This window comes from Podarcis erhardii (genome assembly GCF_964252035.2).
Source record: "Podarcis erhardii genome assembly, chromosome: 1".
NCBI lineage: Eukaryota > Metazoa > Chordata > Lepidosauria > Squamata > Lacertidae > Podarcis > Podarcis erhardii.
Genome location: NC_138497.1, coordinates 53,684,065 through 53,700,085, shown reverse-complemented (window position 1 = coordinate 53,700,085; position 16,021 = coordinate 53,684,065). Strand labels below are relative to the sequence as shown.

At 43.9% G+C, this 16,021-nt stretch overlaps 1 protein-coding gene across 1 annotated transcript in view; it reads right to left on the bottom strand.

Annotated features, from left to right (window-relative positions):
• Positions 1-14,951, bottom strand: part of ALX4 (ALX homeobox 4) — a 57,078-nt gene extending 42,127 nt beyond the window's left edge. Inside the window, exon 1 of the mRNA XM_081835566.1 lies at positions 14,829-14,951. The gene's annotated coding sequence lies outside the window, so the exon portion shown is untranslated. The remainder of the gene's footprint in view (positions 1-14,828) is intronic.
• Between the last annotated feature and the right edge of the window lie 1,070 nt (positions 14,952-16,021).

The window sequence follows — 16,021 nt, the reverse complement described above, 5'->3', positions numbered from 1 at the left end:
TATTTGTGTCTTTCCCAATGAAATCTTTATGACTTAGAAGCGTTTTAACTTCAGCTGGATCATGTTCTTGATTTTTTGATTTAATCAATAAAAGAAAAATCTACCAACTGAAACAAAGATAATAAACAGGCACCTCTGCATTTGTGATGGGAGCACTCTTGAACTCGTGAGGTAATAGTTGAGTCTTAAAGACTGCAGAGACTTAAGTGCTCATGAGACAGGGCCTTTGTTACCCAGAAATCACTAACATCACAACAACTAGGTTTCACTGAGTCAAAATAAGGTGTGTGTTTTTTTGTTAAAAAGAAAAAAGAAAAAGCCCAACAACTTTGGGGTGTCCTGGTTTTCACTTTTTGAAATATGGCAACCCTGATTTAGGTCTCCAGTTCCATGTGCACTTTTACTCAATTTGGCATGTTCTTGTCTGTTGTTCATATCCTTTGCTCCGATCAGATCCAGAGATCCATATCAGATCACTGATTGCCCAAAACAGCCTCAACCAGGGACAATCAGTCCTGTGACATGCCGATGCACACAATTAACCTTTCTCGTGATATCGTTTAGGGATGAGTTTTGTTCATACAGAAGACATGATTCTGTACCGCATAAATAACTTTCCCCATGTCTCCTCAAACACCCAAAGGGCTGTCACATGTACAGTATTCTTATTCTTATCAATTATTATTATTTATACCCCGCCGATCTGGCTGGGTTTCCCCAGCCACTCTGCGGATGGAGCAAGCTCTGGATGGAGCAAGTTTGTTTTCTCCTGCTCCAGAAGCTAGGACCTGAACCAATGGATTCAATTTCAAAGAAAGGAGATTCTGACTAAACATCAGGAATAACTAAGAGCTGCTCAACAGTGGAACAGACTCCCAAGAGAGGCGATGAACTCTCCTTCCTTTGAGGTTTTTAAGCAGAGGTTGGACGGTCATCTGTCATGTACAGGTATGTTCTAGCTGAGATACCTGCATTGCAGGGGGTTGGACTTGGGGATCCTTCCAATTCTACAATTCTGTTGGTAGAGAGGATATTGCTTTGCTTTGCAGCATATCACTTGGGTCATTCACACAAATGGTCTCAAGCTATTTCCTCCAAAAGTACCATAGCTCACTTGTTCTCCTTGTGACATGCCATCAACCTGGATTGCTTGTGTGCGTGCATGGTCCAGTTTCACAGCTGGATTTCAGCTGCAATCCAATGCACATACACTTCAGATGAGTTCAGTTCAACATAGTGTGATTTACTTCCAAGTATACTTGCTCAGAACTGTGCTGCTCACAGTCCTCTTAACTTGATGGCCCTATGAATTTACAGCTACCCAACCCAACTCTCTCTCAGCTGGTGTTTTGAATACTCAAGAAGCTGCTTCAGAGAGGGAGTCCTCATATTGGAGAAGTAAGTGATTACTTTGAGAGTGGCAGATTTTGCCAGGGTTAAGCCCTAGAGCCTGTTTTTAATACCAGAGCTCAGTTCCGGAAAGCACGTGGAATATAATAATAGAGCATGTGCAAGGAGCATTTCCCTTGCCAATGGTGCACTATAGCTCAAATACATATATCTGGAATTAAGGGTAACGTACTTTTTCAGTTATAACTTTCAAGACGACATGCGTCCCAGCATCTCCAGGTTTCAAAATCAATCACTAACTTATACATCAGGAAAATGATGTGTATCAGCTTCCTGGTGCATCTATATGGGCTGAGAAATACATGTGCCATCATTTACACACATTATAAGGGTCAGGCCTTTCCCAACACAATTCCTATAGGAGCAACAGCACAAAGCGGTCTTCATTGAAGTCCAGACAGAACTTTGGAGAAAAGATTTACTACTCCCATTTTCTTGTGTTTCTGATTAAGAAATCCCTTCTGAGCTCCCAGCAGTTGCATTCTCACATTCTGGACTGGAAAAAAAAAAGATCATCCACTTTATTTATTTATTTATTGAATTTATAGCCCTTCCTTCTGAAGGAACCTAGGGCAGCAATGCCAGTGCTCTTCCTTGCTACCTCAGCTGTGTCATGAGCAGCTGACCATTAACTACTGTCAGGAGCTGAAGTCAGGCATAAAAGGTAAAGGGACTCCTGATCGTTAGGTCCAGTCGCAGACGACTCTGGGGTTGCGGCACTCATCTTGCTTTACTGGCCAAGGGAGCCGGCGTACAGCTTCCAAGTCATGTGGCCAGAACGACTAAGCCGCTTCTGGTGAACCAGAGCAGAGCACGGAAACACCATTTACCTTCCTGCCAGAGCGGTACCTATTTAACTACTTGCACTTGACGTGCTTTCGAACTGCTAGGTTGGCAGGAGCAGGGACCGAGCAATGGGAGCTCACCCCATCATGGGGATTTGAACCGCCGACCTTCTGATTGGCAAGCTCTAGGCTCTGTGGTTTAGACCACAGTACCACCTGCGTCCCTATGGAAGTCAGGCATAGGTCAGCAATAAAACAACAAAGCACCCAATGTCAGTGAAGTTAACTCTTTATTCAAACAAAACAGATCAGTCCTATTAGTCACAACAACCCTTCCCAGTAGGTCCTCCTCCCAGTCGGCCCCCTCTTCTCCCTCTGACCACTTATCGTCGTCCCACCACAAATTCCCAGGCTCTGAGCCTTCTCCCTTGTGGGTTACCCAGCTGATACCTCCCACTACTCCTCTGTATCCAGCCCGATCATGACAACTACTGATATTGGGGGGATTAAATGCAACAGACTTGGTCACTTACAATGGATGCTACCTGATCAACTAGGAAAACAGGTCCTTGCATTTCAGCAAGGTCAGGATGGGAAATTTGTGATCCTCCAGATGTTAGACTACAGTTCCTATCGTCTCTGACCATTGGCCATGCTGGCTGGAGATGATGAGAGTTGGAGTCCAGCAACATCTGGAGGGCCACAGATTTCTCATTCCTGTAGTAAAACATTCTCCTTACTGTAGTCAAGGGCACAGCAAGGTCAAAAGGCTTACATACTCTTAGCTAGAGATTTCAGAAAGCAGTGGATTCTAAAAGTAATCAGTGCAGTTATTTTCCTTATTATAACCCAGAACAGTTGTAGACTGTTCCCTTGCTGCTTTACCTGCACATGTGCAAGTAAGCAGATTATTGCAAACAGAAGTATGAGCCTCCAATATTCTCAAGAGAATAGTTTTAAAGATGTTGAAAAAACTTTCAATCCTCATTGATACCTCCTAACAACATAACAGAATGAAATGAATTCAAGAAAACAAAATTAGATTCAAGTTATAACGCTGGCCTGTGAAAGTTTGTAAAAATTATGGGGTGGGAGGAAAACACCCTGTTTCTGGATAGTTCTGCCAGTTTTTTTTCACTTTGTTTTCTCTTTTAAAAACAATTTAATATTCACATGGATGCACACAGAAAGAAAGTGAGCTTTGTACTATCTATAGCAATCCAATATTTTCAAATGAGGAACATATATCAGACTCTGAATGTGTGGAATGTTTCATTTTGGCACTGAGAAATAACGCCAGAGTTCATTACGGCTTTTCCTCTGATGAGCAGAACAGCATGTATTTCCCAATTATAAACCAAAGTCCATTTTCTCTGGGAGCTTGAAAACAAGCATTGTGTGTTGATGCAGGAGCATAGAGACAAGATATAAATTCTTGGATCAAACAAGGCCCACACCACTTTGTTAATATTAAAGGAGCTGCAAGGATTTCAAACTTAACTTTAAGGGCTGGATTCAATTAACCCAGAACACTGGTGGAAACCAGAGTGAGGAGACCCACTAGTGCAGCAGGGCTCCTCCATCTCCGCCCCCTCCATGCCCCCGTGCTTCCCACCATGTACTCTGGAAGGTTGGGAGAACCCCCAGAATGGGACATGGTGAGAGGAGAGCATAGGACCTTCCAATGGGCCAAACAGAAATGCTCGCACTGATGGAACAACTGCCTTAGTGTGGCATTGCATTCCACTCAAAGTCTCATGAACGAGATGGTAGAGAATCTGTTTCCACCATCTTTATCCTCTTAAGAAAGTGACCCCACTCAGGCTCAGACACAGGTGGAATCTACACACATATAAAAAAAAAACACTGTGAAAATGCTTTTTTAAAAAACGTTTTGAAAAATATATTGAATTTACCATAGCTCACCATTGCCATCTAGTGTCACATTTGCATATTGCACTTTACGACACACTAAAAAAGTTTTATTTACAACTGTTTAGTTGAGTCCACAGTTCTATTCTTTGCTCTTCACATATCAACGGTGTACCAAGTGAGGTCTGGTCAAGTCATCTTGCCTACTATCCTCCAGCAGATGAGACAAGCAACAGAGGCGGTTTTAGGGTGGTGCAGCATGTGTGCTCACACTGGGTGCCACACTGCAGGGGGCACCAAAACAATGCTGTAGAACAGAGCACAAGAAGTGGGGGGCACTGAATTTTTAGCATCACATAGGGTACCACTGAAATTTGAGAGTCCAAAGCCCGCCACTGCAGGTAAACCCCAAATGAATTCCAGTCCTCCTCATTCCCTGGGAGGCAAATCTAGTGGAGAAACCCTTCACCCTTAAAGACACACCTTTTTATTGTCATCAGTGGGACTCATCAAAAAGAACCTTGATGCATTTTAACCAGCTAATGTGTGCACGGCCTTAATCTGGCTACCTATTATTATGCACTGACCCTGCAAGTTGTAGCCACCATGCAAGAGGAAAGAGCTTTGGCCATTTACCATCTAGGACAGAAGGAGCCTTACCAACTCCCGTTCCAGGTCTTTAAAAAATGCTGATTCTGCTACAACAACCTCTCAGGTCAAAAGGTATCGTATTCTTTTTGTTAGTACAGAATTCTTTACGTCTTGTTTGTTGTGGTACAATGTATTTTGAATCAGAGATTTCATGATGAATCTGTTTTGAATTGTCTTTTATAGGGAGATGCTATGGATAACAAATGGATCGGGGTGGTTTGCTTTTCTTAATTGCATTTTGATAAGTATATTTAACAAATAAAACCCCCACCCCAAACATTCTGTGTGCCATTTAGGGAAGCAATAGTTAAGTTTATATAATATTTATTGCTCTCTTCTCCTATCCATCTTCTTAAATTTGTGTTGTTTCCTTTCTTATGAACAGCATTGAGAGTGTGGGATATGTACAGATAAGTGGTACATAGATGTCTATTTAAATGACATTTGATTAAAATACAACCAAAGCCAAGGCACAAAGAGCCCCGTCCAATATTGTAGAGCAGAATAGGTGGAACAAACACTTTCTTTCCATAACCAGTATGAGACAAACGGGGTGGCAGAATCCTACTAGGCCCTAGAAGGCAACTAGCTAAACCCACACTGCAATATCTAGAAAGAGGAGGAGGTGAAAAACTAACTGCACAGTGAGGCAGGTCTTATGGCAGAGGTGGGCAACCTTGGGCTCACAGGCCAAATTCAGGCCTCTCTCTCCAACCCTCCAACCCTCCAGGCTCTGCCCAGGCCTCACACACCCAGGTTATCCCACTCAGTGGGCCTACTCTGTGCCCCCCTCTACTGATTTTACCTGGGTGGAATGTGCCCTGACCTGTGACAAAACCATCTGCTTGCCTGGATAGAGAGTGGTGTGTGTCTATGTCGAATAACATCCATTTCTGGCACACCTGCCACAGTATTTTGGCCCTCTATCTTCAAATGGTTCCCTAGCATTTCTTACCATCTTAGAAAGTTAGGCAATATCCAAATTCCGCAGACAGGCCTGCATGAGGCTGGGGACATGGCAAAGGCACAACCAGGACATGTGGCACGCAAAGCCGCAATCTCCCCACAATCCACCCACATTGCAGGAGAGAGTACAGTGGTACCTCAGGTTAAGAACTTAATTTGTTCTGGAGGTCTGTTCTTAACCTGAAACTGTTCTTAACCTGAGGTACCACTTTAGCTAATAGGGCCTCCTGCTGCTACTGCTGCCGCACCACCACCACGTGATTTCTGTTCTCATCCTGAAGCAAAGTTCTTAACCCGAGGTACTATTTCTGGGTTAGCAGAGTCTGTAACCTGAAGCGTATGTAACTTGAGGTACCACTGTAGAAGGGCATGGGCATTCATCAAACATTGTTCATGAAAATGGTTCTAAGTGCCAAGGATTAGTTGGAAACCAAAGTATGGGAGGAAGGAAATGATAACAAAACTAATTTACGTCCAGTATAGGCATGGCCAAGTGCTTACAGTTAAGCGACAGATAACCCAAATAGAATCACGTTTGTCGAGTCGGAAGGACCTCAAGGGTCATCTAGTCCAACCCCCTGCAATGCAGGAATAAATAGACTCTAATTCTAATAGTACATGGTCCACATGCATAAAATCCATTACAAGACATAAATGAGTGTTTATGGTGCCTCCCTTGGGCACGTTTCAGTGAAAAGTAAAACCACCAGGAATACTGAATAGAACTAAAGTGTGAGAAAATTTACATGAATGGACGTGGAAGACAGTGTGGCATCATGAGAATGCATCAGAGCCAGTGGAGAAGTATTATTCACAGAAATTTAAAAAGTAAACATATTCTATACTGCAATGCTGAAAACTCTTTTCAATAATATATGCACAAACAAGATCCACTATATTTAATAGCAACTGCTATGCGAGTGATGGTGTTATTACAGCATCAATAGAAAGGAAAGAGCAGGATTCCATGAAGCCCAGTGCCAGACTCTCCCCATTACCTTCTCTTGAGGCAAAGTGGCCACATTCCAGTGTGCAGCTCTGCGCACTCAGGCCTGGCTCCGACATCTTGTTTCACAATAGGAGTTCAGAGGGACCATTGTGTTTGCTTGTGTGCACAAACAGCGTATTGTGCAAAGCACCCCTTGTTTCCAAGGGAATGCGTGGAGGACTGGGGTGCTGAGAAATAATAAACATGTGCATATGCAAGGAGGGGGATTTAGGATGCATGGAACGGGATGGAATTGCTTTGAAGTTTTTTAAAGGCACATGTCAAGCCCCCTCCCTGCCCATTTCCGTTTTCCCAACTGTTTTGAGATATGCCTATCTCCAGGGGTCTGGAAAGAATGAAATTAAGGAAGACGAAGAAGAGATAAACATTTTAGATTCCAATAGATGAAAGATTCTCGAATTCACAGCAGGAAATCAGCGGAGGGGGAGCTTGCCAACACTGGCAGAGGCTGATTCTCATGCCGTCCCCAGAATTCAGAGCTGGAGGAATGTTTGAAAGGAGAAGTGGTCCGTTTTGTTTCTGTCTTCATTTGCTAAACCAACAAAAATAATCCCTCTTGCTTGCCCGATCCTCAGCTTTGCTTGCAATTAAGTCAAACTCATGCCAGATCTTTGGAAGTGCAAGTTTTTTCTTTGGGGTGCTGGTTATTTTCTCATATGAACCTATCACATCAGATTATGAGAACATCAGAAGGGCCCTGCTGGATCAGACCAGAGGCCCACCTAGCATAGCATCCTGTTTCCCACAGCGGCCAGACATTTATGGGGGACCCGCAAGTGGGACTAGAGGGCAAAGGCCCTTTCCCTCCATTGTTCCCAAGCGAGTAGCATTCAGAGGCATGCTACCCTCTGATTCTAGACTACAAGCCAGAGCATCCTGGCTAGTAGTCATGGATAGCACTATCCGCCCTGAATTTGTTGAACACCCTTTTAAAGTCATTCAAGTTGGTGGCCATTGCTGCACCTTCTGGTAGCAAATGCCATAGTTAGTACTCATGTGCAGTGTGAAGAAGTCCTCCCTTTGCTGTGTCTTGAATCTCCCAAACTTCCGCTTCTCTAGATGACCCTGGGTTCTAATATTATAAAGCATGGAGGAAAGCTTATCTCTATCTGCTTTCTCCACACCCTAGTGTTATATAGCTGGTCTATCATGTCCCCTCCACTTACTCACCTTTCCCCACTAAACAAAATAGCCCCAAACATCATCACCTTTCCACATAGCAGAGATGTTCCAGCCCTGACGAAGAAAAGTTACAGTGTTTAGGTCTATTTAGTTCAGGGGGAACTAAATAGGTAAGGCAGGGGGCCTTATAGTTTGTGCATGGTGTAGAAAAATCACACCATTCCATTCCGTGAGACATATGGAAAGACATGGTTAGGTTTTCAGTAACTGAGTCCCTACAGGTGTTGATCAGTGCCTTTTCTCTTAGATGAACAACAACAAAAAGCATCCATTCATTTGCCTGTTAAATACTGTATATGCAAATATAAAGATTTATTTTTTTTCTATTGCAATGCATTTTTGAAATTATAAACAGAGATGAAGATTCCTGCAGAGCAGCCGTGATGCAGTGTGACTCTACCTATGGAGGTAAGTCCCACTGAACTGGAAGGCGCTTACTCCCAGGTAAGTCTGCATAGAAATGCAGCCTTACAGCCCAATCTTAGGCATGTTTACTTGGAGATATGTGTCCAGCTTTTATTTATTTATTAAACACATATAGCCACACATCAGTATCTTGGACAGCTTACGAACAAGACAATACCTTAGAGACTAATATATTTGTGTGTGGCAATAACGGCATGGTGGGGCAGGGTCACTGGGCCACCCTCATGACACTGACATCACCACTGCTTACCTGGCTGGGGCAAGGTTAGAGCTGTGCAGGTGGCAATGGCACCACCACCAATTAGGCACTCCCACCAGTGTCTCTGCATGTCCCCAGCCCTGCTGCCACCCTGGACCCATTCAAGTGAGCAGCAGCATTGCAGTTCTCCCCCGCCCCCACCTCCATGTATCACTACTGGGCATAAGCTTTTGTGGACTGGAGCTCCTTTTGTAAGATTCATTAAGTCTTATCCTCACTTGGGAGAGGTATGAGATCACTAGGTTTGAAAAGAAAAGAAATATTTTTTCTCGTGTATGTGTGTGAACTTACACACTGATAACAAAGTTACAGATAGGTAGCCGTGTTGGTCTGCCATAGTCAAAACAAAACAAATTCCTTCCAGTAGCACCTTAAAGACCAACTAAGTCAGTTCTTGGTATGAGCTTTCGTGTGCATGCACACTTCTTCAGATACACAGAACTGTCTGAAGAAGATACATCTGAAGAAGATACACAGAACTGTCTGAAGAAGATACATCTGAAGAAGATACACAGAACTGTGTATCTGAAGAAGTGTGCATGCACACGAAAGCTCATACCAAGAACTGACTTAGTTGATCTTTAAGGTGCTACTGGAAGGAATTTGTTTTGTTTTGACTGATAACAAAACGCACCCAATGCTGGGCTCTAGTACAGGAAAGTCTATGCCACAAAAATCTTCTTCTCCATTAAAGTAACGTCCTGTCTGTAACTAAGGCCTCGTTCACATGGCAGTTTATTCTGTTTTCTCAACATTTCCCCAAGTATTAATTTCCACAATCTTTTTGAGTTTTCACACACTTTTGGATATACAGCAGGATATAGCATGAGTTTAGGATTCCTTTACATGTTATTTGCTTCCAGAAAAAATCCATTTGTAAATATGAAATGCTGAAAAATTAATAGCAGCCCACTTTGTTGGACCCATTCATGGCGAACTTGCCAAAATATTCAGAGGCTGCTTCTCTTGTGCGTGCTACAGGACCTATTACAGTCCCCATGCCTTTGAGTAGTTTGCCTTCAAATTTGTTAGGCCCAGGGTGCACTGCAGGATGGCAAAGATCCTCACCAGAGACAGGCCCACCACAGACCCTCCTGCTCCTGCCCAGGTATGCCACAAACCCTTGTGCTCTGAGGCCTTTGCCTCTTGTGACATCCATGCCAAAGGTTGACCACCCACGCGGTCAAGAAAAAAGCCCAGGATACTAGTGGAATTTGAGAAGGATGGACGGGTGTTCTTGAATGGAAAAAACTGGTGCAAATGTCTCTGAATTCTGGAGCATTGTTCTAAAAAAATAGATTATAAACCTTTTGAATAAATAAACCTCTTCCTGGAATCATCCAGACTATGTGGAGCTAGAGAGGACTGGAAGACCCTTTAATTCAAACTCTATAAATGAGGTAGAACACCATATCCTACCATATCCAACCAATATGGCACATTGTTTTGATATGCCAGGTATTTAAATGAGTGTGAATGAAGACAGACATAGAGAAAGTATGGTGGGGTGGCCAGGTCTTCAGTCTTCAGGAAACCTCCTACCTGGCAGCATATTAAAATGCTAGAAGTATATTCATCAGCTTCCCTACCCAACCTATTACCACCACTACCGACTTCCATTTAATAGTGTGGGCAGCTCAGTCAACAGCTCATTAAACGGCTGTAAGCAAGCCCCTGTTCTCTCAGTACTTCTGATCTGTAACATGGGGGTAATAATATCAACCTACCTTGCAGGGTTGTTGTATGGATTTCTAAGATAATGTATGGGAAGTGCCTGAACACTACAAAGCACAATATAAAAGCTGTGCATTGCTTTTGCAAAGGGCTCACAATTATTTTTTAGTTTCCCTTCACAACAATGCTGTGCTACAGCTTTAAACAAAGAAAGAAACAAATCCTCCACTTTACAGATGGGAAAGAGTTTGGACAATGCTCAAAATCCAGCTCAGCAGTCTCCACATTTGTGGAGAAATACAGAGGCTTCTCACTATGAGACCAAAAATTATGGTTCTGAATAGGGCTTCCATTATTATCTTCTTCCTTTCATCAACTATGAGACAGGAGACTCCTGCCAACCTAGCAGTTTGAAAGTACGAAGTACAAGTAGATAAATAGGTACCGCTCCGGCGGGAAGGTAAATGGTGTTTCCGTGTGCTACTCTGGTTCGCCAGAAGTGGCTTAGTCATGCTGGCCACATGACCCAGAAGCTGTACGCCTGCTCCCTCGACCAATAAAGCGAGATGAGCGCCGCAACCCCAGAGTCGTCCACGACTGGATCAAATGGTCAGGGGTCCCTTTACCTGGCACTGAATTACAAATCAAGGAAATTTAACAGTGTGGTGCAACCTGGATTATATTTTCTTAATTGATCATTCTGATCCACCAAACAGTTAAGATGCAGCACTTAGATTTAAAACTCTGAAAGGCTGGAATCCTATAATCACCTATCAGGATGTAAACCCCACTGAATTCAGTGGACAGAGCAGACATGTATAGGATTATGTACTGTAAACACTAAGGGATTATAAAACATCTTAACACCAAGCACTCTGATTTAGCTGCTTCATAATCTGGATGTTAACACAGTGCTGTGGGATGGACCCAAGCACCTTCCTTTGAGGGTTAGCTAATTAAAAGAAACATAGGAAATAGTGGTTTTGCAGAGATCATCTCTGCAAATTATGATTGCCAATTGGCAGGACACCTGAAGAATGCATCTTATAGTACAGATGCAAAATGTAATGCAAGAAGCCAGTATACTCTCCCTGCTGCCATTCACTTCAGACATGTACCAAATTTCAGATTCCATGCAGCTGTCAACAAGCTGCATCAATAAACTAAATTCTGAGATAGCAACTAAACCTTATTATGGAAATGTAGAGAAGTATGCTAAATGTACTTTGTTTCTAACAACTCTGTGTATAATAATCTTATGGACACTTGCTGGGGAATAAGAAGCCCAGCTGAATAGTGGGACTTATTTCTGAATAAACACTACCATTTGTTGAGATGAGTGTGTATGTGTATATTTTGTCTTCTGTATCTGGCAGCTGTACTCTATTACTCGTTTGTGAATGGATAACGGCAAAATTAAATTGGGAAAAGCCTTTAGAGGTTTTTTTTAAAAAAAGTATGAAGAACTCTAATTTAAAATTTTCTTTCTTTCTCATCATCTAACAGTGAAGCCAGAAAATTTCACCAGATACCATATAGTCTGTTATCTAACATCCTTCTCCAATCTATTGTTTTAAAATTGTTCTTATATTCAAAGCCTACATGGTAGCTCATGCAAATAAACAACTCTTACAGATGCAGGTGGCGCTGTGGTCTAAACCACAGAGCCTAGGGCTTGCTGATTGGAAGGTCAGTGGTTCAAATCCCCGCGATGGGGTGAGCTCCCGTTGTTTGGTCACAGCTCCTGCCTACCTAGCAGTTTGAAATCACGTTGAGTGCAAGTAGATAAATAGGGAAGGTAAATGGCGTTTCCGTGCACTGCTCTGGTTTGTCAGAAGCGGCTTGGTCATGCTGGCCACATGACCCGGAAGCTGTCTGCGGACAAACACTGGCTCCCTCGGCCAGTAAAGAGAGATGAGCGCCACAACCCCAGAGTCGTCCGTGACTGGACCCAACGGTCAGGGGTACCTTTACCTTTACTTTTACAGACAATAAGAGAATTAATAGCATAAACATCACACTGTTTAGTTTCTAAGTATTATCATCTAGTAGTTCCACAGCCTGAGCTTTTCCATCCAAAACTATACAGTTCAGGTACTTATACTAGGATCTAGTATCAAGATGTACTATTTCATTAAATTTCCCACCTTGCACACTGACAATATATCTTAGGCCCTGTCTGCACTAAACATTTAAAGCTATATCATACCACTTGAAACAGTTGTGGCTTCCCCCAAAATGAACTTGGGAACTGGGTATGATATTGCTTTAAATGTATAGTGCAAACGGGGCCTTACAGTGGACTGAATCTTAGGAAGAATTTCATGGCGGTTCAGATGTTCATGGTCAAGCTGTACAGTGGTACCTCGGGTTAAGTACTTAATTCGTTCCAGAGATCCATTCTTAACCTGAAACTGTTCTTAACCCAAAGACCACTTTAGCTAATGGGGCCTCCTGCTGCCGCCGCACTGCCAGAGCACGATTTCTGTTCTTATCCTGAAGCAAAGTTCTTAACCTGAAGCACTATCTCTGGCTTAGCGGAGTCTGTAACCTGAAGCGTATGTAACCCGAGGTACCACTGTACTAGGTTTAATGCTGCTTTATATTGTATTTTGTGTCATGTCATATTCAGAGTTTTTTATTGTAAGTGGTTGACCAGTAAACTAAACTGAAACTTAGTTTCGATTTTTAAGGATACCCAGAGAGACTTTCAAAAGGTGTCTCGTGCATAGCATCTCAAATTTTCAGGTCTGGCTGGACATCCAAACATCTTAGCTGTTTTTCCCATCTTGCCTACTATGTGCTTGTATATATTTGAAGTTTGTATACATAGACACATCACCGCTAAAGGATGAACACTGAATGAAGGCACAAAGTAGTCCACACTAAGACTATTTATTCTGTCTTCAACTCACCATGAAAGCACTGACCAGTTCCTTTACTTTCTTCTCCCTTTTGCCATACAGGACATAAGTACACCATAGACTTAAACTGCTTCAGCCAAAAGTCCCTCTTCAAGAGAAATGCAGGCAACTGTCGTTTTGTAGTGGCGTCTAGCATTCTCAGAAACTCGGGCAATTGTCATTCTAGAGAAGAGTCTAAATCTAGATTCACTAAGAAAGTCTTCTCAGAATTTCCCATGATTCCTAGGAAAGCCATGACTATTAAATTGGTTAAAAGACTTAAGTATAGATAGGCTACTTCAATAAACTTCAATAAACTGATAAATTTAAACAATCCTATCTAGCGGTGCATCTGGGTCATTTTAGACTCTGAACTTAATATACGTATCTGAGGAGCCATCTTTAGGTACTAACTTCACTTGCTTCAAGATATGGTAAACCAACAGCCTTGCTTCACCAGGAGACCTCCCTGGCTCATTCTGCTGAGTAAGGACCTGGGTCTCTGCCCCAAAGTCCTGCCCAGACTTAAATTCTCATATTCTTCTGCTGAGCCCATGAATGTTAATGATGTGGCTGGCCACTGAATCAGAAGCACGGGGATACTGAAGAGTCACAGGAGGACCAGACCTGCCATGCAGCTGGGTTTAGTGACCTTCACTAAGAGGAAAGACAGCAGAAATTGGTGCCACTGTTTCAAGCCTTGGTCCTGTCAGGAGGCAAGGGCTTCATTTGGACTCTGGGTTGCGAAATGTCTTGGACAGAGACTGGGGAAGACAAGAGTGTGACTGGCACCTTCACATCAGGGTTTTGGCAGTCCAAAACTTACCTTCTGTCCTGCAAGGGAAAACACATCATGGCTGTGTGCGGAAAAAAGGGGGGAATAAATCTGCTGGCTTCGAGAGCCTGCAAGTCTGTAAATTAACTCTCCTTAAGCCCTGAGTGCATTAACTTGGGAGGTTGAGGAGCAGAGCCAAAACATCTCTATTGATTCACAACTTGTTTTGAGTAGTCACCCAGAAAGGCAGCCAGTGAATCACTCCAGCCGGTTTAGTCATGCAACCACATTGAACGCACACCCAAAGGAAGCGCAAAATAAACAGCCTACAGGCCCAGATAACACACACACACACACTCTCTCTCTCTTTCTCTCTCTCTTCATGTGTGCTGTCTGGCCTCCATACATCTTGTTGAGGATAGGCGTCTCATCCAAGCAGACACATTTGGGAAGCATCTCCAAACTTTTCACCCAGGCAGATCCTCCTCTGTTTCATCTGCTTTGCAGTGGGTGGCTTGCTATCAAAAACAGAGGCGGGTGGGGGGAAGAGACTTTTCAGCTTCTTCCTTCCCCACTTCTTGTTGTTTTGGCCTTGGCAAAAAAAAAAATGCCTTTTAGGGGGCGCCAGTGTGAAAAGCCATGGAGAAAACAGAGTTAATTTCAGAGCAAAGCAACGGGAAAATAAACAGGCCAAGCAGGAAAGGAAATCTTCTCTCTTTCTTTTTCTAGTTGCCCAGAAAGAAGAAGAAGAAGAATGCATAGAGGAAAGGGGGAGAGGTCTGGCAGTTTGGATCTTTTGACACATCATTGCTGCAAACAAGCCTCCTCTTAAGGCGGCCAAATCAACAGCAACAAAGCTTCTTTCTCCCTCTCTGTGAAAGAGATGCAGGCACATCTGGTCTGGGAAAAGCCCTACCTTTCAAGCGTATGAAGAATCCCACAGCCTCGCTGCACGTGCAGACGGAAAGGGCTCCGATGCTGCCTCCAGGCGAGGAAGGACTCGCTCCAAGCTCCAGGCGCCTCTCGCCAACTTCTAAAGCCAGATCCTTCGCTTCCCCCTCCCCTCTCGCTGGGAGGGCGCTGGAGCCGTTTGAATGACCGCGCTGGCGACCCCTGTTGTGCAAGAGGGAAGGCGAAGGCGCAAGCCGCGTCAGAACTCTTAGCTCCGAGCGAGAGGCACCGCGGTAGCCAATGGGAGTCGCTCCAGGAAGGAGAGCGGGTAAGATGAAAGCCAGCGGCGGGGAGCCGCAGGCTGCCGCGAGTTCCAATCCTGCCGAGGGCTTTTCTGCTAAGAGGTACCAGAGGCCTGAGCTACACACGGAGCGCAGTGTGCAGGGGCTGCAGGTGAGGGCAACTCTCTCACACACAAACACACACTGTATTCCCACCGGCTGTCTGAACTGGTGCAGACCAAATTCTGCTGTCCTAATTGTCCTTATCTCATCCCTAGTCTCGATCAAACCGTATAGTCCAAGACTAACCATGGATAGTCAGAAGTAAGTCCAGGGGCGCCGACTTATAAAAAATATTGGGGGGGCGGGGGCCCATACCGACTTATAAAAAATATTGGGGGGGGCCAAGACCTCCAAACCGCTGCTGCTGGGGGAACGAAAGGGGCGAGCCCTGGGCTGCCCCGACCTTAAGTGAACCTGTGAGGGCCCGCCCTTTGCGGCAGCCGATTGGCTGCCGCCGTGGGTGGTGAATATTAATGAGCTAGGGGGAATCCCCGCTTCTCGCGGGGCTGACGCCAGCCCCGCGAGATTGTTGATGGGTCGAGATCGGGAGTGGCTTTGTTTTAACTCATTACTGAATGTATTTTAAAAGGTAACTATCGTCAAACAAGGAAAATAAAAAATACCAACATAATTTTGTGATTTTACAAAGCATAATATAACTAATAATTTTCTTAAATTATTGGGGGGGCTGAGCCCCCCCAAACGAATTTTTGATGGGGCTCGGGCCCCCTCAGGCCCCATGGAGTCGGCACCTATGAGTAAGTCCTACAGTATTCAATGGAGCTTACTCCTAGGTAAATGTGGTTAGGATTTCAGCCTCTCTTTTTATTTTCATGCTTCTCTCTCTCTCTCTCTCTCTCACACACACACACGC